We start from the raw sequence: 25,344 nt of genomic DNA, 5'->3' as shown, positions 1-25,344 counted from the left end.
TTTATTCCTTTATTTAATGGGGTAGCACGTCAAACGGGCAGACTTGGAGCAGGAGAGGCACCACAGGACATTTTAATGTTCTCTGACTATACTTTTACAAATAAATTCATAAAACTTTGTCAGCATGACGAAGAACAACTCAGGCTTCACACTAATAATACAATGAAGGATTTCATGACCAGAAGTTTCAACTGAAGAGACTTCTTCCGGGTTGTATGGCCGTGGTCCATGGAACACTTCTATCCCTGACGTTTCGTCCAAAGCAACGTTGGATATCTTCGGAAGTGCTCCTGGTTGTACTGAGTCTCTACCTCAGAAAAGTAAGAGATCAAGTCGGCAAGATTTTAACGAAACATAACGATCGAACGATTTTCAGACCAATTAAGAAAATAGGCCAAGCACATCGTTCCATTAGGGATAAACCTTCCCTGTCTGTCTGCAAGTGGTTTATACACGATTCCGTGTATGTGTGGTATGGCCTACATTGGAAATACAAAGAGAAGTGTGAATACATGGTTGAAGGAACATAAATGTCTTTGGCGACTTTTCTTCATAAGTATGAGAGATTCTTCGATGAATTCTTCACAACATACAAACCATACTTGCAGGTGTATGAAATTCTAGAATTTATTTAGTTTATGAAAAAATTAAATAGCTGTTACATTTCAAACCTCACGTTTAGAAGAAACTCATATTTTATAGTCAATTATCTCAATTTTTTCCACAGATTAACAAACGAGTTAGCGAAATGAGGACCGCATGTCTGTAGGTGACCTTTCATATTGCGTCCATTCACGTGGTACGACCACTCCTGACGCCTTCCTGTGGCGAATCCTCTCCCAGTCCAGACACGAATTCAGTTTTGCCAGTACATGAGGACGACAGATGCCCCGCAGCTATTGTCAGAGCGCCTGTTTCTTCCGCTCCGACAGTAAACGACTGTCACATGTCTTCAGCGTCAGCATCCTGGGCCGATGATGTTGAAAAAGAATCGGATCATCGTGTCCGAGCGAGTGCATCCCACAGAGGCGCCTGAGCCGGCACCCTGCCAGTAATCGTGACCACTGCGGCCGACCTAGTAGAAATACACTTGGAGGATGTTTACATCACCGCCCGAGGCCCTCACAAACTGGCATGTTCCGAGACACCACTTACTCTGCAGATGTTGATATTGTACTCCTATACGAGGTGTGAATCGCTGACTTGGTACACTGCTGACCGGATACACCGTCTACGTTTCTCACCCCTCCGACACTGGTAGTGGCATCGCCATGTTTCTACACGATGGGGTCCCTGCAGAGGATGTCGCATACCTCCCTAATGCACGGGGTATCGCCGTGGCCCTATTTGGCGTGGGTATCATTAACATCTACGCACCGTCATGACCAACATACATTCCTCGCCGAGGTCACACCGCTCTTCACCGTTCCACAAGACGATCTGGTGCTCGTTGGGGTCTTCAGCTCGACTCTAGGGCCAACTCTTACGACGTTCGCCTTGTGTAATTCTCTCAAGGGCCATTGATAGCCTGCGACTCATTGACAACTGGACAAAGCTTCATGGAACCCAACCGGGTAACACATTTTACACTCCTCAGTCATCAAGCCACAGAGACCACATCTAGCTCACCCGCCTGCTTGGCCTGTTACTATGAAGAAATTCCAGATCGGCCAACGCTTTGCAACAGAAGCGGAAGTGAAATCAACAGTCCACAGTTGGCTACACTCCAACCGAACGGACTTCTACGAATAGAGCGTATTGAACCTCGTACCAGGGAGGAGAAATGTGTTGAGAACGTTGGTGGCTGTGCTGAAAAGTAGGTGAAAGATGTGAGTTGAATTGTGGTTTTTTGTTTTGTTACCTATTAAAGTTTTTGGTTGTAAAATTAGAGTTCATTACCTTTAGATCTTCGCTAGTATGAAATACAAATGATGAAACACTCACAGAAAGCAGTCCGTATCCAGTGGAAGTTCAATGGCTCGAGTAAAGATTCATTAAGAATGGCTGTACCTACTCAGTTCATAACTAAGTAGTTTGTTCAGTAGGATGTGTGACAGAAAGTAACGTCTAAGGATGCATCCACAGGAGAAATACCGGCTATGGAGAATTATAAGAAGTGTCGAACTGGTTGTTGGTGGTCACGAGGCCTCCCACATTTAATTAAACCTAGCCATGTCACTGAAGTGGCGTGTATGTACCAGTAATTGGTCGTGCATCAAGGCGACTTGTCTGTCCTACCCAGTTTGCTAACGACTGTTTTGCGGAGGGAACTCATAGACTTTCATTGTATTTCACCGTCATACGCACAGCTATCAAGACTACGTGGAGACAAGAGCAAAGATTTCGATATTCTCTGTCTTGTCTTCTGTCTTATCAACGGATGTTCTCCCTCATATCTTTCCTCGACCTTAGCGCTCTTGCCTTCTCAACACAGCAGGAACACCCGTTCCCATCAGGGCGAAATCCTTTCTGTCCCACTACATCGTTCAGCCATTTCCTCGGAGTCCTTCTCAGCAACACGAACTCGACTCTCGAATAACTCCCCGTATTATATGAGGTAACTGGATAACATCTCGAGCTTCAGAAGACAGCTAATGACATATCCACTGAAGCCACAATAGTGATAGCGATTGTCCCCGAACACACCCCTTATCCTTGTACATTCTTCTTTACTCGTCTTCACTTCCCAGTATTCGGAACTGGCTTCTTTCCCCAGAACTCATTATATGAGAAAACATGTATTGTTTACACCTATGAGTAGGTTCTGAGCATTATGCGACTTAACTTCTGAGGAACTAATTAAACCTAACGAACCTAAGGACATCACACACATCCATTCCCAGTCACGAGGTTCCAGACTGAAGCGCCTAGAACCGCACGGCCACACCGGCGGGCTTCCTATAAATAGTATATGCCACTATCATTATTGTTATTATTGTTATTATTATTAATATTATTATTATTATTATTATTACTACTACTACTACTACTACTACTACTACTATTACCGGCAGCAGCTAGAATAGTGCTGTTAGTAGTAGAACTATTAGTATTAGCATTACTATTATCACTGGGGCGTTTTGCGTTCGAAACCTCGCTTCACGGTCTCGCACTGGTTATATTTGGTCAGTGAAGAGGGCGTGAGGAGTGGGTGGTGTGAGTCGAGAGAGATGGAACGATTTGGGCAGTGACCAGCGCAAAGGAGACATTAACGCTCGAATCAGTCAGTGCTGTGACCGAGTGGCCTTTGCTGTAGGTCCCTGGGTTCGTTGCCTGGTGTTGGCCCGAGTACGTGGGTCGTGTGCTTCGTAGGCAACTGAGGAAGGCAACATACACGGACTGAGTTGGAGCCATCAGGTCAGCAGGAGGACGACATCCGCCGTTAGTCTGCGGAATTCTTCCGTGGGACATCGTTACGGAAAGCAGTTTAATCCTGAGAAAATGGGAGCACGTTTGGCCTCTGCGTGCTTCTTCGTCTCCTCTGCGTGCTTCTTCGTCTCCGCCGCCACCTTTCTGCATCACGCCGAGTGATCAACTTCGACAACATTCTTCTTGGAAATGTCCATTCTCGGCGTTAAGCCGTCTGACACGTTATAGCTGCGCGCGTGTGTGTATTTCTTCTTAAATCGTTTGCAGTACCATCAGGACTGCCTGTCTTCCGTTTAATTTTGTCACTGTTGATTCCGTGTTACCTAGAGTTCAGAGGAACACCATTAACGGTCTAACGGCTAAGTTAGAAAGGACAGGGGATCCAGTATTAGAATCAAACTTAAGAGAGCTTTGGACGACTTAAGATCGAATAAGTGGCAACAAAACGACTATACACGTTGGTGTGCAGAATGTGTGAGTCTATCGACGTACCATCTGACTTTCGGAAAAATATAATCCACACAATTCCGAAGACTGTTAGAGCTGACAAGCACGACAGTTATCGGACAATCGGCTTAACAGCTCATGCATCATTGTTGCTGGCAAGAATAGTATACAAAAACATCGAAAAGGAAACGGAGGATGCGTTAGATGCCCCGAAAGGCTGTGCGACTTCAGGACTGTCATTAGCCATTCAGTGGCTTACTCGAAAGCAGAGTTAACACATATACGTATTTTTTATCTTCTTGCTGTGTGCTTTGCCACATTCGATAACTTATTTTGTCCAGTAACGTTTCCACTGATTTTCCTTGAGTAAATGTCAAGAACACTAGTTACTCACACAAATGTTAACCTGTCGAATAAGTTTTCTTTAATGTTTGTTTTAAATCAAAGCACTGGTTTTGTGACTGGATGTAAAACACCCTATCATCATCGTATATTTCTGAGAATTTATGTTTAGAGCCCAGATTTTATGTTATTGAAACATGAACTGTGGGAAAACCAGAACAGAAGAAATATAAGCATTTGAGATGTGATGCTACACACAAATGTTGAATATTATGTGGACTGATAATGCGAGGTATGAGGAGGTTCTGAGCAGAAACGGAGAATAAATGAATATGTGGAAAACAGTGAGAAGGATAAGGGACAGGATTGTAGGACATCTGTTGTCAGAGAATGACATTCATGGTTCTAGAGGCTTCTGTAGTGGGCATAAACTGTAGAGGAAAACAGAGATTGGCATACATCCAGTAAACAATTGAGCACGTAGGTTGCAAGTGCTACTCTGAAATGAAGATGTTGGAACAGAAGAGGATTTTTTTCCTATTTTTTTCAGCTCGCCAAGAATTCCTCTCCTGCGCCAAACTTTTAGCCTCGTAAAAGCATGTGCAACCTACTTCCTCAATTATTTTCTGGATGTATTCAAATCTACGTTTTCTCTACAGTTTTTATAGTAAAGTCTCTTTCTGTGTGACTTGTGAGGGATCGTAAAATTAGTGATTGCTTTGTGAGGGAAAAATAATTAAATAATTTTGAAAATTAGATAACCCAACAATTTTATGATGATTCTTTAGTCGCAGCACACAAAACTGATTTACGAGTACATTATTCAGAGAAGTATGAACGTACTGTTTCCTAGTGCCATATTTCATGATTATTGTTACGATGTGGAAAAAAAACCGTCTCGCTTTAGATCAGTATGCAGGAGGTGGAGGGTTTTACTGATAAGCTGACCTAGAGAAAAATATTATTCCTAAGGCGATTTGACTGTCAGATCATAACGTTTAACACTGCAAGCTCCTGAACAGTGCGAGAATTATACTCACAAAATTTTTACGTACAGAGCTAGCTGACATTTTGACACAGTACAAGACAGCCAGGAATGAATTTGTTTTCACTTACCTCTCGTTTACACCTCTAAGAACAGCTAAACTCCTTCGTCCTCTCTACAGTAAAGGGTGTCACAGATCAATAATAATAATAATAATAATTGTGTACATCGATTTCTTAACTTGAGTGCTTATTATTAAATAATGAGCGGACTTACTACCGTTTCTGCGCTAAAAAGGTAAAGATACAAGAATGTGACACAACAAGTTCACCCTTAACGTATGTATCTACCTTTCTCTTCAGAGATCATAATATTCCATGTGCACCGAAATTATTTTGTTGTAACGCTTTACTGACCCCTTATGGGAAGTCTGTACAGTTCATTATTATCACGGCTAAGCCTAATGATTCACTTCACAAATGTTTGTTACATACGATCATTCACTTGTGCCTGAGTGTTCTGGGGTACTTTAAAATCTTAATATTCATTATTGTCCATGTGGCTTTGAGGTTTGATGACCTCGTACTTGGTTCATTCACATGTCAGTTATTACAATACTATCTATTATACCAACACACATAATATTGTGCTTACACACAAGAAATATTCTAACTTATCACACTACTCCGAATAACTTATCTCTCATCACATTGGCTTCATTACAAGATGATTTCTCTTTTTTGCATCTATTTTATGCATTCATATTTCAATTAAAAGTAACAGAAATGTTTTTCAGTAAAGTAGTTACAGTTTCTCTTACCTTAAACGGAATCAAGGAAAAAGGTACAAGTCAAGAGTCATACATAGGTATATGTTATTTTCGGATGACTTACTGGATGCTAAAGTCGTCGGATGAATCGGGAATGGGTTGGGTATTTGCACTGCCCTTTGATCTATCCGTTAAAAGGCCACCAGGGTGTAGTTTTTTGCTATCAGAGATTCACCACGGTAACCGATGCTTTTGAGCAATGTCTACCTCTTTCTCAAATATTAGTTCACATGAAACATATATTTTAAGAGAAATTAGATAATACGTTATACTACATACATGTATACTTATATGGTGTCACATTTATCTCGACCACCCTAAATAACTGTTTGTCCAGATGTAAGTTACAAAATGTTTCAAGCAAATGTTCTTTAGCCGTCAGGTGGATATCAATCAGCATGATTGCCTTCGTTGTAGCTTTCTGTTTTACAAACATGTGAACAGCGGTATTACTTTTTTAAATGGCAACCTGTATTTTTTATTCGGTAATTAATTTCCCCTCCTAAAGACCTATTCAAAAATGTGTCACAGTATCACAGTGTACCATTTATTGAAACACAACGTTATTTATTACATAACACAGCATTGTCTTTGAGCCCGGTATCACAAACTCGTCCACTTGCTAGAGTTTTCAGAAAACAAATCAAAACCAAGTAAAAACATAATACAAAATTGACTTTGACTCTCCTGTAACATTTCACAGGAGTACAACGTTCAAAGGTGCTCAAGGTGGTGACCCTGGACACCGATACCCTGATGCAGTCGTTGTATCAAAGAATTATTTACTGCTTCCAGTGTTGCCTGCTGATGAGAATTACAAGCAAGCACGATACGTTCCTGCACGTTCTCTGGAGTTGCTGGAATATCGCGATAGACAACGTCTTTAATGCATGCCCAACAAAAAAGGTACAGAGAATTTAAATAAGGAAACCTAGCAGGCCAAGTAACTGTTCCTCCTCCACCAACACATTTTACAGGCTACCTTCAGTTCAGAACACGACGTGCACGCAAGGAATTATGGGCTGGACCTCCATCGTGTTGATACCCAGTAGCATTCTGCTTCTTAGCGGCACTTCATCCAGAGTAGGAGGAAGCATTCGTCTGAGGAAGTTGGCACACACTGTACCGTTTAGACTATCATTCATGAAACAAGGGCCAACAATTGTAGTAGCAAGTATCCCACACCACACGTCAACTATCCATTGATGCTGATGTTCCACCTGTTTAAGCCATCGCGGGTTGGCGCTGGACAAATGATGTGTTTTCCTTATATTTACTTGTTCTTTGTTTGAGAAGGAACATTAATCGGAAAATAGAACATTGTAGAAGAAGTTCGAATTGGCAAGGACTTGCTGCTGTGCCCACTGACAGAACTGTACACGATTCTGGAAATCATTTCCATGCAATTCTTGATTTACGTGTACATGGTAAGGATGGAATCGGTGACGTGTAAGAATACGATGTACACTGGTTTTAGGAATGCCAATCTCGTGTTCAAGCTGTCGTGTGCTCACATGTGGATTCATAGCAACGGAAGCGAGAACAGTAACTTCTGCAGCTTCGTCTGTGCGAGTGCTACGACGACTGCATTATCTTGGGTTGAAACTTCCCGTTTGCTGAAGCGTCGCAACAAGACAAGAAAACATATGTGGGGAAGGTGGGTTCTTGTCAGGATATCGCTCGCTGTACAGTTCCGCTGTCTCTGTGCCATTTGACGTACCTTCAACAACAATAACAAATGGACCGTTATGTCGATGCAGTTTGCCTACTCTACACAACAGTATTTAAAAGGACTAAACTACTGTACTAAATGTACCCTTACATAAGAACACATCATTGAAATTAGTGTTCTGCTAACTTACATTCACCATAAATGAGTAACATTTCTACCTTCACTTCGATGGTATGCATTCTCCTCACACAACTCTTCAACTGGTGATGGTTGACGGAATAACGGGTGGGCATTCTACTTATGTTTACATTTTTCCGCTGTCAACGTAGCGACGTTAATGTGTTCCATTACCCCGAGTACCTGCACTAAGAGCTAGGAGCGTCAGCGTCAATGTTGTGTTATGTAATCAATAACGTTGTCTTTCAGTGAATGGTGCACTGTGATACATTTCTGCATGGGTCCTTAGGAGAGGAAATGAATTACCGAATTCAAAATACAGGGTACCATTTAAAAAAAGTCATACCGCTGATCACATCTTTGTAAAAAAAAAAAAATTCAACGGAGGCTATCATGTTGATTGATTGATTGATGTCCTCCTGACGGCTAAAGAATGTTTGCTTGAAACATTTTGTGATTTGCATCTGTATAACCAGTTATTTACGGTGGCCACGATAAATGGAACACCCTGTATACATCATCCTTTTAATCTCGGTGATCTTAGGTCTGCATGTCTCGTGAATTCTCCTTTTCTGTTCTCATGAGCTTTTAGTGAGGTTACACTTATTCCTTTCTCTACATGTTCCCTGAACTTGCACTTGCGTAAGTGCCTGTGAAAGTCGCATCCTATTTCCAAATTCATATTGTCCCTACGTTCGTTGGACAGCAAGAATCTTGGTGCGTTCATGAGTGTATACATAACAGTCAATACGATACCACAGCAAGGCAGTTGGTCGTCTTCTCCACCACAGTTAAGAGGTGCGGCATGCTTGATAACCGTACGTATGTTGCGAGCATAGGTTGCCGAATGCTTTCTATCATAGTGGTTATACGTGGTTATTTCTTTATTTATTTATTTCATTAACAATACAAAGTGAAATGTAAGTAGGGTCGGATACTGCTAAATCTAATGTTGAAATGTCATTAACTATTTCTTCTAAGTCGCCGCGTATTATTTCAATGATGTGAGTTGCATCGCCTATTTTTAAATGTGTTCTGCATCTGAGTAAGACGACTAACAGCGTTTGTCAACACTTCTAATTTCTCCAAATTTGTCCTGTTTTCGTCAAATATTTTATCAAGTTTTTGATTGTTTTCTTCAAGTTTTTGGTTGAGTAAAGCTTCTATCCTTTGATATCAGTGTACAAAAGGTCAGGCTTAGGGTTTGCTATTTTGGAACTAATATTGCTCACCGGCTGTGACGTTGCTTCGCTTGGTAGCGTGACAACATCGCTACCGCTGCACCGAACATTTTCAACATTAATCTCTGAATTTTTCATGGTTTTTGTTTTGTTTTAATCACAAAAGCGTCTAACAATTTCCGAAGTTAAATAACCTTCTCTTTCTTATTTGTCTTACGTTCAGTGCCTAAACAGTTCTCACATGATGCTCAGCTGTAACTTTCTTCTGCTAATAAAAATTATTTCTTTGCAAATCAGTTGTATAACACTACGCACGTTTGCGCGCTACTGCAAAATGTTTCCTCCACCTTGTGAAACATTCATGAATTACTAGAAAAATAATAAATTTTGAAATTACTAGAAAAGAAACCAGATTCTCTGCGTAGCACGTAGGGGGTCTCGAAAAAAAATCAGTTCTGCTCCCACATATTAACTTGAACAAGCACTACGAATGAGTACTGGTGTTCTTTACCAGACGTGCTGTTTTGTTGTTGTCGAACATATTACACAATCGGCTTTTTTCCAGGTTTTTCTGTCTCAGAATTCTGGACAATATTTCCTTACTACTGCAGTTTTCTCGGTGCCATGTAAAAATAGTGTTGCACATGTGTATATACATATTTATATCATGTAAACGGTCGCCCATGTAAAATCTCCTTCAGTGTTACATGCGTTTCTGACTGGATATAGAAATTGTCGATTGGTTGGTGACAGAAAACTAATATAATAATTTTGAAAATGAGATACGCCTGCAAATTGAGGATGATTCTCGATGGAGTCGTACGGGCAGCGCACCAAAGGGATTCATATTAGCGAAGGAGTGGCGAACGGGTTATTTCAAGGTTATGGTTAGTTTTATGATCTAGAAAAAAATATCTGTCTCGGTATGCAGGAGGTATAGAGCTTCTCAGATGAACTGAACTGCAGAAAAATAATATTCCTTTTACGGTTTTACCGTGAAATCGGAAAGTTAAGACTGAAAGCTCTTTAAAATTGTGGGAATTATACTCACTTAATTGTTACATACCACGCTAGCCTTCTTTTTGATACAATCCAAGCCATACTGGAACCATCCCGTTTTTGCTTACCAACCTTTTTGCAGAAGAACAACTAAACTCCTTCGCATTCTTTACAGTAAAAGGTACCACAGGACAATAATTATAGCAGTGCACAACTATTTCTTAAGTTAAAAGGTTATTATTAATGGTGGACATACTCCCATCTGCCCAATATCCACTCAACGCTGAAAAGGTAAAGATACAAGAATGTGACAAAACAATATCAACCTTAACAGATCCACTGCTTTTCTTCAGGTATCACAATATTCAATCTGGTACCGGTATTATTCATTTTAACGCTTCATTACCCTCTACAGCTCCCTCTAATACTATGGGAGTTATTCCTCATGTCTTATCAGATGTCTTATCAATCTGTCACTTCTTCTTGTCAGTGTTTCTCGTATCTTCCTTTTGTCGCCGAATCTGCAAAGAACCTCCTCATTCTTTACCTAGTAGGACCACCTAACTTCGTTTACTTTCTCCTCCGTGATTCTGATGTTGAATTTCTTGGCTTTCTCGGCTCCGCTTCGTCTCATTTCTTTCGTCTTTCTTCTATTTACTAACAGCCCATATTCTGTACTCATTACACTATTCATTCCACTCAGCACACCCTATAATTCTTCTTCACTTTCACTGTGAATACAATGTCGTAAGCGAATCTTGTCATTCATATCTTTTCACCTTGAATTTTCATTCCATTCTCATGGCTATCCTTTATTTCCCTTATTGCTTCTTTGATGTATCCATTGACCAGTAGCGGCGAGAGACTACAACTTTGCCATACACCCTTCCAATCCGAGCGCTTCGTTTTTTTGTGTTCCAGTCTTATTATTCCTTCTTCGTTCTTCTAAATTTTGTATATCACACGTCTTTCCGTATAGTTCAACGCAGTTTTTACCATAATTTCGAAATTCTTTCACCATACATCGTTGCTGAACGATTTTTCGAGGTCGACAAATCGAGTAAACGTGTCACGATTTTTCTTCAGTCTTGCTTCAATTATCATGGATGGTCATCTAACAGATCCTCAATTTTCGTTTCATTTTTCAACATATTATTCTTGAATACGTGAGCTGCTAAGAAACTGATTTTGATATAGTTCTCGAATCTATAGTCTCTTCCTATCTTCGGAATCGTGTAGATGATGCTTTACCGATCAATAATACAAGCGCTTGTGATGTACTGGGTATCAACCCATGCTTGGACATCCATATAGTACGTGGTGTAACTTCCTCCAGTGCCAATGTAGGCGCTGACTCTGGTATCAAGTCGATCGTAGTGATGGAGAGTACTGTCCTCAGATACATTATACCACGCCTGCTCGACCTGTTCACGTAGTTCTGTAAGAGTTGTTGGTTGAAGAGACAGTTTTCATCAAATCCCACACATGCTCCACTGGAGACAAGTCCGTAGATGGTTCTGGCCAAGGGAATTCCTCCACATCTTGCAGAGCACATCAAGTTTAAAGGGCAGTCTGAGGGCAAGCATAATTTTGTTGGAACAACATACCACCCTCCTGAAAAAGGCAAAAGAAAAGGTGTAATAACATCCTCCAGATACCGACCGCTGTTTAGTGTCGCGCCCCCCCCCCCCCCCCCCACACACACACACATAAACATTGGTTGTTTGTTGAATTTGTAGCTTATCGGACCCCAGACAATAAGGGCAGAGTGTCTTGGACGAATTCATTCTACGAGACTGCGCTCACCAGGTCTGCGCGATATGTGCAAACGATAGCTTCTGTGCGCGTAGAACCTTTTTCCATCATTGAACATCATGGAGCGCAATTCTGTTTTTCAAGTGATCCCCTGACACCAGCAGTCAAGCCGTGCATCTTTATCCTGTGGCGTGTGGAAAGCGGTCTAAAGGTGTGCGTGCTCATACCCACTTGCTAATAACCGGTTCACAATTAATCGTGTTCACACGTCTGGCCTAACAAGCCTTGTTATCTGTGCTGTGTGGCTGTACGATCTGCCACCACAATATGGCGATCATAGCAGGCATAGTGGACTTCCAGAACGTCATCTTCGGGTGTGAGTATGTTCACGTGACCACTGATAACAGCATCGTTGCACAAATGACGCAGCGCTCCCGAGTTGTGTGGCAATTCTCCGAAAGCACCATCCGACCACTCAAAAGGCCACAATCTGAACTCTTTCCAAGTCGCTCAGTCGGCTGTAGGAAGAACGAGTGCGTCTCTGCGACATGGTTTCCTACTTGCTTCCCTCTACATTGGGCATTCTGGCTGTGAGCATTCCGTATTAAAGAGTATATACAGATAATGCTCTGGTAGCTATGCCACTACGCTATCTTCTGGCGGACGAAGTTGAAACCATTGTCAGTACATCTACAGTCCACCAGTTGGCGTATGCCGTCATCAGATCTAGACTGCCGCCGTCTTTCTAGGTGTACTGATCTTTTTCTAACATTGTACACTACTGGCCATTAAAATTGCTACATGAAGATGAAATGCAGATGATAAACGGGAATTCATTGGACAAATATATTGTAATAGAACCGACATGTGATTACATTTTCACGCAATTTGGGTGCATAGATCCTAAGAAATCAGTACCCAGAACAACCACCTCTGGCCGTAATAACGGTCTTGACACGCCTGGCCATTGAGTCAAACAGAGCTTGGGTGGAGTGTACAGGTACAGCTGCTCATGCAGCTTCAACACGATACCACAGTTCATCAAGAGCAGTGACTGGCGTATTATGACAAACCAGACGTTTTCAACTGGTGAGAGATCTGGAGAATGTGCTGGCAAGGACAGCAGTCGAACATTTTCTGTATCCAGAAAGGCCCGTACAGGACCTGCAACATGCGGTCGTGCAATATCCTGCTGAAATATAGACTTTCGCAGGAATCGAATAAAGGGGAGAGCCACGGGTCGTAACACATCTGAAATGTAGATGTAGATGTAGATGTAGATGTAGATGTAGACCGCTACGGTCGCAGGTTCGAATCCTGTTTAGGGCATGGATGTGTGTGATGTCCCTAGGTTAGTTAGATTTAAGTAGTTCTAAGTTCTAGGGGACTGATGACCTCAGAAGTTAAGTCCCGTAGTGCTCAGAGCCATTTTTTTGTTGACTCAGCGATCGAGACGTCGCTGCGCGATCCGTTACAGCCATGCGGATAAGATGCCTGTCATCTCGACTAGTAGTGATACGATGCCGTTGGGATCCGGCACGGCGTTCCGTATTACCCTCCTGAACCCACCGTTTCCATATCCTACTAACAGTCATTGGATCGCGAGCACCAATGGCGCGATACGATAAACCGCAATCGCGATAGGCTACACTCCGACCTTTAACAAAGTCGGAAACGTGATGGTTCGCATTTCTCCTCCTTAAACGAGGCATCACAACAACGTTTCACCAGGCAACGCCGGTCTACTGCCGTTTGTGTATGAGAAATCTGTTGGAAACGTCCCTCGTGTCAGCACGTTGTAGGTGTCGCCCCCGGCGCCAACCTTGTGTGAATGCTCTGAAAAACTAATCATTTGCATATCACAGCATCTTCTTCCTGTCGGTTATATTTCGAGTCTGTAGCACATCATCTTCGTGGTATAGCAATGTTAATGGCCAGTAGTTTATATGCAACCAACTGTAAAGCTAAGCTGGTTGTTCAAATAGGTCTACGATTACAACGTCGTGAAGTGCCTGCGGCGTAATATGGCAAATACGGAAAAACACGACTACCATTCTCTGATTTAAGAAGTGTAGCGATTGTGAGTTGTCGTTCTGAACTCTTTTCTTAACTCCCCATACTAAACCAGTACCGTGCCTTACTGCATCTCTCGTGAAACGCTCATCCTTCCTCGTCCTACAAGTCGTGTTCCCTTCCAGAGCGAAGCACTCGCCTGGTTCTCCGAAACGGCCGAACTATCGGGACTTTTAACGGGAGCGGCGTTTCGTCTAGACAACATCACCTTTCATCCCACGTTATGTTTTATTCATACCAGTAACTGAGGAGGCGGCTATAAATGCGAGCCATATTAGGAGAGCACTTCCTCGGGGGAAATAAAACATGCGCCGGCGTGTGGTAGGAGGTTGAACCCTCGCGTTCTTTCCTCGCCTCACCACAGCTACCATTCCGGTCAACATCGGCTATGTCGAGTATACTACGATGTCGTAAATTTGATACCACCGTCCGTTCTAACAGAATCTTAAGATGATTAAATATCAACAGCTAGACTTCCTGTTCTCGCATGCATAACATTCCTAGAAACAAGTGATACTACTTAAAAACTAAGATATCTACAGGGTAATTAATTTAATATTTCCACGACAACACTCCGAAAACAGAATACGCATTCTGTGTCCTGGTTTACAGACCGGAACTGTATGTTCGTCTTCAAAGTGATAACATACATAGTGCATCCATGATTCATAAAATTCCGTGTGAGATCATAATTCATTCCTTTATTCAGTAAATGACTGTCTCTTTGATTGTGAGCTGATTAGTGTCACAGCGGGGTTTGTTCCAGTGCAGCCAGTTACTGAACTGACAGAACTAACTAAATGTCATATTTTTAATGTGAATAGCTTTTACATTAAAGTTTAAGGAATAGAGTTAAGGAATATTTCCTTAAATCATTCAGGTATGGATAATTTTTAAAGGAGGAAACGAGAACATGCATGAGCAGAGAGAATAATATAATTACAATAATGGAGAGCTGATTCTTAAACCTACACTTTTTTAATGAGGCTTACTTAAGTACAACCATGTCTGCCCGGCTAGCCACGCGTTTTTACGCACTGTTTCCCTAGCAGGTAGGCGTGCCGGTCCCTGGCGGATTAGTGTCGAGGTCCGGTGTGCCGGCCAGCCTGTGGATGGTCTTTTCGGAGGTTTTCCTTCTGCCTCAGCGAATGTGGGCAGGTTACCCTTACTCCACCTCAGCTACACATAGGCGTCATGTCGGCGTTTACTGCGTAAACACTGTCCTCGCATATGCATTCACCATAATTACTCTATCGCGCAAATATTTGGGGTTACAGTCGTCCAGTATGAGACGTTCCCGGCGGGGAGGAGGGGTCCACTGGAGGCCGAACTGCACAATAACCCTGGGTTCAAATGGCTCCAAGCGCTATGGGATTTAACATCTGAGGTCGTCAGTCCACAAGACTTTGAACTGCTTAAACCTAACTAACCTAAGGACATCACACACATCCATGCCCGAGGCAGATTTCAAACCTGCGACCGTTGTAGCAGCGAGGTTCCGGACTGAAGCGCCCAGAGCCGCTCGGCCACAGCGACCGGCAACCCTGGGTTCGCTTTGGGGTGGCGGTGAGGTGGGTAGACTGCTGTGTCCTGTTGTAGGGTTTGTGAACCACTGAGGTCTACTGCAGGATGAAGCCTCTCCATCGTTTCTAAGTCCCCAGTTCAATACACAACACAATACAAGTATAACCATTGGGATAATCCAACAAAGTGAACCAAAGCGAATTAAGTTAAGTAGGATCTTCAAATTGATCTGTATATTACTATCAGTATTCAGACATTACCTGTGGGCTAAGACGTTCACTAACAGAGTGCAACTAAACTGGATTACAGTATATGGACATTTACTACTTTGGGAGCGTCTAATCACTACTGAATAAAATAATTTTTGTGCCATGGGCATGTCTCCTTTATTCTTTACAAGGCTTTTTGGGTGGCCTGAAACATGCACATGTACTATTTACTTTACACTTAGGACGTTGTATATACAGGCTATAAACAGCTCTGGCACTTTTCTTCCGTGATGTAGTAATAATTTACAGTTCTACTCATAGGTTTTGTGTATGTTCATCTGCTTCTTGATCTGTTCTTTTGTTTTTAGCTGTTCTTCTTGTGATAACAGCCATTTAAAATTTTGTTTTATTACACCTCACAGCGTTAGAAAATGAACACTCATTTCGATGTTTCTTTTAAGTGGTGTTGTCACCTGTTGAATGTTTTTGCCAACTACTAAATATGTTTTGCACTATCATGATTGTGTGTGTGTGGATGTGTGAGTGGATGCTTTCTCTCTCTCTCTCTCTCTCTCTCCCTCTCTCTCTATCTCTGTCTCTCTCTCTCTCTCTCTCTCTCTCTCTCTCTCTCTCTCTCTCTCTCTCTCTGTCTATCTCTCTATCTATCTGTATGTGGGTGAATATACATTTGTTTTAATATGGTTGCATGTGCAAATGGAATATATTTTATACTATCTTTCTTTTACTAAGTGTAGTAGAGAGTCTGTATTGATGCATTTCTGCTTATGTATCATACATTTGTTCTCAGCAATGGTCTTCTACAGATGGTCATTTCCCTGAAATTGTATGATGAATTTCTGGGTGTGGTTGTTTGTTCTAAGTATTTTCATATTTTTTACTGTGTTTGCTGGATGGTGCTTGTGATGTTTCAAGTGTTCTGAAAAAGTGAAATGGTTTTTTCATACTTCCAGTACCTAATGAGTTCTTTGTAAAATGTTTTAAAAATCTTGCATATCATGCCTATGTTTACTACCTCACAAATTTGACATAGAAGTTCTTATATTCGTGTTCCCTGGAATTTCCTGATCTTCAATGATTCTTGGCCTACATTTGATTATGGGGCTTCTACAGTCTTATATGCTGTTTGCAATTCACATTTCTTACGTACACTCCTGGAAATGGAAAAAGAACACATTGACACCGGTGTGTCAGACCCACCATACTTGCTCCGGACACTGCGAGAGGGCTGTACAAGCAATGATCACACGCACGGCACAGCGGACACACCAGGAACCGCGGTGTTGGCCGTCGAATGGCGCTAGCTGCGCAGCATTTGTGCACCGCCGCCGTCAGTGTCAGCCAGTTTGCCGTGGCATACGGAGCTCCATCGCAGTCTTTAACACTGGTAGCATGCCGCGACAGCGTGGACGTGAACCGTATGTGCAGTTGACGGACTTTGAGCGAGGGCGTATAGTGGGCATGCGGGAGGCCGGGTGGACGTACCACCGAATTGCTCAACACGTGGGGCGTGAGGTCTCCACAGTACATCGATGTTGTCGCCAGTGGTCGGCGGAAGGTGCACGTGCCCGTCGACCTGGGACCGGACCGCGGCGACGGACGGATGCACGCCAAGACCGTAGGATCCTACGCAGTGCCGTAGGGGACCGCACCGCCACTTCCCAGCAAATTAGGGACACTGTTGCTCCTGGGGTATCGGCGAGGACCATTCGCAACCGTCTCCATGCAGCTGGGCTACGGTCCCGCACACCGTTAGGCCGTCTTCCGCTCACGCCCCAACATCGTGCAGCCCGCCTCCAGTGGTGTCGCGACAGGCGTTAATGGAGGGACGAATGGAGACGTGTCGTCTTCAGCGATGAGAGTCGCTTCTGCCTTGGTGCCAATGATGGTCGTATGCGTGTTTGGCGCCGTGCAGGTGAACGCCACAATCAGGACTGCATACGACCGAGGCACACAGGGCCAACACCCGGCATCACGGTGTGGGGAACGGTCTCCTACACTGGCCGTACACCTCTGGTGATCGTCGAGGGGACACTGAATAGTGCACGGTACATCCAAACCGTCATCGAACCCATCGTTCTACCATTCCTAGACCGGCAAGGGAACTTGTTGTTCCAACAGGACAATGCACGTCCGCATGTATCCCGTGCCACCCAACGTGCTCTAGAAGGTGTAAGTCAACTACCCTGGCCAGGAAGATCTCCGGATCTGTCCCCCATTGAGCATGTTTGGGACTGGATGAAGCGTCGTCTCACGCGGTCTGCACGTCCAGCACGAACGCTGGTCCAACTGAGGCGCCAGGTGGAAATGGCACGGCAAGCCGTTCCACAGGACTACATCCAGCATCTCTACGATCGTCTCTATGGGAGAATAGCAGCCTGCATTGCTGCGAAAGGTGGATATACACTGTACTAGTGCCGACATTGTGCATGCTCTGTTGCCTGTGTCTATGTGGCTGTGGTTCTGTCAGTGTGATCATGTGATGTATCTGACCCCAGAAATGTGTCAATAAAGTTTCCCCTTCCAGGGACAATGAATTCACGGTGTTCTTATTTCAATTTCCAGGAGTGTATATTTCCCGTCTGTGTGTTAATCTGTACGAGTAAGACATAGCATACAATCTGCATTGTGGAGAGCTTGGATGTGTTCTGATTGTTATGAACTTTTCTACTGATTTTTACTTGAGTCTGAGTACTGACTATATGGACCCTAAAAATTATCATCAGACTGTAATATTTTACACAGCTTAGGACGACAGTACTACAACAGTGAAGATGTTACAACAGATGTGGAATTTCTTGTTTTTATAGGAAGCTGAAACTACTAGTCATTAACACATGTTTTATGTCCAATATGTTTAGAAACAGTAATTGAGATATATTTATTTTTAACAGAACCTGGTTTGCTTCAGATGCTGAAAACAATACTCTGTTAATTCATGATGGTCTAAAAAAGTTGCAGTTGTTCTTTTAGCTTTCTGCTATATGTTACACTCTAATTACATATCACCTAACTGTCCAAGTTGTCTAATAGTTTAAAGGGTTAAGCTTAAATTTGTAAATTACTTCATGTATTTTTAAAATTTTCGATTTTATCATGCGTTGTTTCTTTATACAAAAATGTTGTCCATATTAAAACATCTGTTATCGACAAATATTATATTTTCAAGACACCATCCACTATACGCAAATGTATAATTGACTTCGGTCTTTTATGTCACTTCTCCTTTTCGACAATAAAAATTTCCTAACAGTGCTTCACTGCTGCAGCAAATAAGATAAAATATTCCCATTAAGTCCTTAAATTTATTATCTTTACCACCTGCCATCCTCATCTTCACATGGCAGTTTAAATTATCATTTTTGCTTGTTGTGACAGTAGTCTACTTTCCCTGTTACCTTGCTGTCAATGTGGCTTTATGTCAATTATTAGCTAGACTGTAGCGTTGAAAGTTTTTCCGATAAAATTTATGTTTATGAATATAACTATGAAATGTTATACCACCAAATACATAAAAATTTAAAATTTCCAGCAGTTGTCTAGGTACAGGATGCCGTGAATGTCAATAAAGTTAGATAATTTAATAAAGATAGAGGAACATTCGAAAGGCCCTTATAAGCATAATACTATTTCTCAAAAATACATTTATCGAAAAGAATGCTAGTACATAGCACATACATGGCAAGTGTTCATAATAAATTTGAAAATCTGAGACTTGGTAGTAGATGCTTGTCATCTGAAATGAGACTTTATTAAATTGTAATATGTAAATGAGACTGTCTACTAAATGCTATATTCTGACCATCTCCTGCAGCTCTGTTGAACCATAGCAAATGTCACAAAGATTTTACAAAGGTCCTTTCCCCTTCATACAATTTTTATATGAATAATTTTCTCTCATTTACACTAATCGTGAATTGGTTTTATGTTGTGAGAGGGGAAATGGCAATTGCATATTCCTGCATGCTTTATAGTATGGCAGCCAACATATTGAAAATTTTATTTTACTGATTATCTTTTTCTCTTGTAAAATATAATATTTGTATCTCGTAGTGGAACTTTACTTTCTGACATTTGATTAAATTATGTGGTACCATTACTAATAGAGTATTGCCTATGTTGTCAAAGGCAAGTACTCTGTAGTAATTCTGAGTGGCTGTAAACAATATTTTTCCAAGAAACTAACAACGATATATTCTCACTTTGAAGAAACTCATATTTTAACAAACATGTGTGATTCACCACCAGTGCCCAATCTTAAAATGCAAGTTACTTGATAACATAGTAACCATGTATACAAACAAACACCTTTTTATTACACCTATTTTCAAAATTTTATGAAGAATCTCATCATAAAAAAATAGTTCACTTTTAAATTGATCAAATATTTTTTTTTAAAAGCAGTGTACATAAGTACAGATATTCTATGTAGTTTTGAATCTAATTTTATCACCTACAAGATCAGTTGCCAAAGGTACAGCTTATTTACAATGTTAAGTGTTGTATACAATTATATTATTATTTTCATAAAAATCCTTAGTTAAAAATATTACATATATTGCAGATTATTGGAGCATTATTATGGACAAGTTTTTCTGACCAAGATAGGTTATAGGAATGAGAAAGTGTTTGTGATTTCTACACTCTTAAGTAGGATATCAGTCCAATACATCATATCTGAAACTCGATTATTTGATGTAAAATGTTAGCTGTAAAGAAAAATGTACCTTTGAAATGTTAAAAAAGCAAATTTCGAATAAGCAACACAATCATCATCGCAACATAAAGGAGATTATGTGAAACATACTGTGAAGTGGTGATTTGAAAATGTCGGATAAAACAGTCCATACTAATGTAGCTTAGAGTTTTCTGAGAGCATCTCTCACTTTTTCGTATATTATAACGCTAAGAGATAAAGTTATTACGATTCTTTCAGAGGCACGGAAGTCGCTGCCGTTAAGGGTAAAAAGTGAAACACACGTGTTTTCAGTGAATCTCCCCATAAAAATTGCATTCTTTTGGAATGCAGCTCGAATTTTAAAACAGTCGTGTGCTGATGGCCATTGATATTGCAGTCACGTATTATTTTTTTCCAAATGTCTGCGTAATTGGAGCAGTAAGTCACTAAATAAAGCGTCGAAAGATTTTGTACTGAGTTGTTGCGTCCTGGTGCGTTACCAAAAATTGCTTCCCTCCCTCTGAAAGGTTTTCGCACCTTATCCTTCCTGACACGAATGAGCGGGTCTAGCATCGAGAGGTTCTGACTCTGCTAAGCACGAGGTGATTTACACAACCAAGTTACTTTTATTTCATCCCACATAATTCACAATACCTTGACACTGCAGCGCTAACATAGCAACATTAACACACTGTGCTATTGATATTTCTCTCCTCAGCCATATATTCTGGTCCTAACATTTTAGCCCACATCTATTCATTCTGCTTTGATAAGATCTGCTGCAGACATTGCACTGTTACTGTCATTGTCAAAATGGTAATGAGTTCATAGTGTGAATTACACTCATTGCTGTGCGTTGTAGCTCCAGTACTGCTAACTGCAGACATCAGAGATGTATCACATCTCATCGACACCAGGAAATCATTCGTTTCTCTCTCTGTGAGTTTTGAAAGTTTTAGTGTGTGACTCATCATTACAAATAATGTTACTCAAGCAAGGGGACGAATCGAACGGTAATTCGTTTTATATAAATTTATTTTTCTTATAATATTCTTGAAATGTTCGTCCGACCCTAATCATTCTCATTAAACCCTAATTTTGCTCTTAGGTAGTTTACAGATTAGGATTGACACGTAATTTTTATATATTTGAGACACTGGTTATTATGTCTACCTCAGTATGTAATTTCAGCGTTTTAGTGATGTTGAGTCCATATCAAAGTAGCAACACAGAAAATTATCAACAACCATTCACTACAAGACATGTAGCACAAAACGAAGTATGGGAGATGCAATGAAGAAAAGAAAGAAGTTATTGCGTAAAGCAGTTTTTTATGGAACACGAGGTTGCACATTTTGAATTAAGTTTTTGTTCTTGATTGCTTTTCTCTTTGGTAATGTCTTCCACATCTCTCTCAGGTGTAGGCTTCAGGTACATCAAAAAGTCACGTTCTTCCGAAATTTGCTTCTTGTTAGATACATGACAGTTTCAAATAATGTTTTAAGTTGTAATTAACTAATGAAACATAGTCCATAGAAAATTAGGAAAACTTCATTTCTGATGCAACAGATAGAATCTTTGGATGCATTACCCACGACTTCCGTAGAACTTTAGGTGTCAAATTTCATACCTTACGCACTCACAATGTAAATTACTTTTGCAAATGACATGGCTTCAGTAGCAGTTATTACTGTAAATAATGATTTTGCAAATGCTGAGTGAATTCATATTTCGATATCAGGTTTCGCATAATGTCCTCGTTTTATTGAAGCTCTACGTTCTTTTGTATCAGTGACAAAATCTCCTGTTTTACTGTTAAAAATAGATGATACGAGAATAGTGTTTTCTTAATTGAAACCATGCACCGTTGTACGTCATAGCAAGGTATAATTCTTGAACGGAATGTATTCCTAGTTCACATGTTTATGTTATATACCTTGGTACTAGTAACATCTGAAAACAGCATTGTAAACCAAAATCCTAACTGTGGTGAATAAATTAATTTAAAACTAGTTTACGCGAAAAATGTGTTCTTTCTAAAATGCTTCAAAACTTTAGACACAAGTGCACAGAAAATCGACTTAGCTTGTCTATGTCACCTCTAGAAGAGCAATATGTGGAGTGTATAATAAATTCCTAGATTCTTCACTTAATATTTGTTCTTGTAACTATGTAAGTATTTTTTTAACAGGATAGTTTTGCGTCCTCCTTTAAGACTGTCAGTTCACTCACGGATCAAACAAAGCTGTGAACGTTCGTGATGCCCTTCTATGTAAGATCCAGTACGTCGTGTTAGCCCTATTTCTTATGGCCCACACACTTGAGCACTTTTCCAGGATTGGTCACAGGACAATATTGAGCGGTGGCGGTTCTAATTTTTGCTGGCTTAGCACTCCACTGGCGCCACTAACTACACTCATGTTCGTAAATTAAGGATATGCTGATACATGGTGAAACAACGCTCTGGTGGACGCTTTGTGGGTTTAAATCGCCTCGGGATATGACCATGCGGTGCATTTGATGTGCGGTCGTCGCACGGTGGCGCTGGCAGCAGTCCACGTACGCAGAGGTGTGTTGATGCATGTCAGAGTATGGGGCAGAGGTTTTCACAAGTGCTAATGGTGACTTTGTGTTGAAAATAGCTCAAAGAACACAAATTGGTGACGTTGTGAGGGATAGAATTCTAGGGCAAATGGAGGCTGGTCAAACACAACAGGTCTTAAAACGGGCCATCCGTCTGCCACAAGTGTGATCTCAAGATTATGGCAACGATTCCAACAGACATGAAACGTGTCCACAGTTTACAAGACCACAAGAAGACCGATATCTCACCATCAGTGCCCGCAGACGGCCACGGAGTACCTTACCACAGCCACTGTAACAGTTTTCCCAAGACACACTATCCACAGACGACTGAACAGACATGGTTTATTCGCCCGGAGACCTGCAAAATGCATTCCACTGACCTCTGGTCGCAGGAGAGCAAGTAAAGCCTGGTGTCAAGAAGACAGTACACGGTCATTGGAACAGTTGTCCCAGGTTATGTTCACGGACGAGTCTAGGTATAGTCTGAACAGTGATTCTCTCCGGGTTTTCATCTGGCGTTAACGAGGAACCAGATACTAACCCTTTAATGTCCTTAAAAGGGACCAGTATGGGGGTCGTGCTATGATCGCGTTGGGCGGGATTTTGATTGGTACACGTACACCCCTGCATGTCTGTGACAGAGGAACTGTAACAGGTGAGGTGTATCGGGACGTCATTTTGCACCACTATGTCCGCCTTTTCAGGGGTGCAATGGGTCCCACCTTCTTTCTGATGGATGATAACGCACGGCCCCACCGAGCTGTAATCGTGCAGGAGTACATTGAAACAGAAGATATAAGGCGAATGGTGTGGCCTGCCTGTTCTCCAGACCAAAGCCCAATGGAGCACGTCTGAGATGCGCTCTCGGCCGACGTATCACTGCACTTCTTCAAACTCCTATGATACTTCAGGAGCTCCGAAAGGCACTGGTGCAAGAGTGGGAGGCTATACCCCAGCAGCTGCTAGACCACCTGATCAAAATTATGCCAACCCGTTGTGCGACCTGTGTACGTGTGCATGGTGATCATATCCCATACTGATGTCGGGGTACATGCGCAGGAAACAGTGGCGCTTTCTAGCACGTGTGTGTCTGGACGGTTTTCTCAACTTATCACCAATACCGTGGACTTACAGATCTGTGTCGTGTATGTTCCCTATGTGCCTATGCTATTAAGCCAATTTTGTGTAATTCCACGTTGTGTGCCACCACATTCTGACATTGTCCTTAATTTATGAGCATGAGTGTACTTGGGTTACCGATATCGATCTGATCATATTTCAGGATCTAGGGTCTTTAGTCGAGGCGTATTTTGTTGGTTTTTGGTGGGCGCTGGTTCTGACAGTTAGTTGGAGGGCACGTGGCTGGCAAGTTGTTAGTTTTGGGAAACTCATGCTGTCCGGTACGGACCTCGAGAAGCCGCTATGGTTAAATAGGTCGGAGGTAAGGCTTTTCATCTCGGTTAAGGACTGATAGCCGCGTGTTGCGGGAAGAACAGTGGACACAGAGTGCAACCTGCCAACTCTGCAAGCTTAAATAATACAGCACCTCGAAGACCGCCAGTACGGGTTGGATTCAATAATAAATCTACTTTGAATCCTGGAAGTCACGGCTCCTTCACACGTGAGTGGAGTTAAGTGTTGTTTTTTTATTGGAGCTTGTTATCGTAAGACAACGTCTGTGGTAATATGGAATTAGACATGTCATTTCAACGCACCTCGAAGTGACTGTGTGTATGATCAGTGGTTAGTGTAACTGATGTAATTTATGTTTGCAGGCCACATTCCACGCAAGTGTACGAGCATTCTCTGTTATAAATTCAGTTGATGAAATTGAAATTGCAACTTACTTTGTGTCAAAGGCAAGGGAATCTTAATAGATATGTATGCCCTAGTCATTGCAAAAGCAGGTGCTGATATTTAAATTTTAACTCATTTTAAGGAGTGTTAAGCTTGTAGAATGTATGTGTATGCGCTTCCGCAGGAAGTTAATATTGCCTACATTCTAGGCATTCTCGTGTGTAGCCGTATTTGGGTTGATTACTGTTCCATTCTGATGTGTGTTGGCAGGATAGCTTTGCCAGCGAACGACGCGGTCTTGTTTCCTCGGCCTGGAGCAGTGACGTGTTTTCCTTATGCTGCAGCGACACTTCTATCACCACACGATGTCTATGTTGGCCCATATCCTGGTGCATCTACCAAACGCCCTTGTTGCCTCAAGTGAAGCAAAGTTGTTTTATAGGCGCCACAACGGAGTGTCGCCAGTTAATCAAGAACTCTTAATGCATCGAATTTGTCAATTCAGTAAGTTCAGAAGCATTGAAGCATTTTCTGCAAGCCCAAAGTTCCTCCTCACAATTCATACTCTCTAATTGCTCGTTTCATCCTTGCACCCTTGGTACTTCTGGCACTTCTTCCGAGCTTATCTTAAATTTTCGACGACTGTATACTTATTTAAGTATCATTCTCAATGCTTCTGCTTGTGTGCACCAGCTGGGAGTCA

The sequence above is a fragment of the Schistocerca gregaria genome, chromosome 4 (assembly GCF_023897955.1).
Source record: "Schistocerca gregaria isolate iqSchGreg1 chromosome 4, iqSchGreg1.2, whole genome shotgun sequence".
Taxonomy (NCBI): domain Eukaryota; kingdom Metazoa; phylum Arthropoda; class Insecta; order Orthoptera; family Acrididae; genus Schistocerca; species Schistocerca gregaria.
This window is presented reverse-complemented; position numbering follows the sequence as displayed.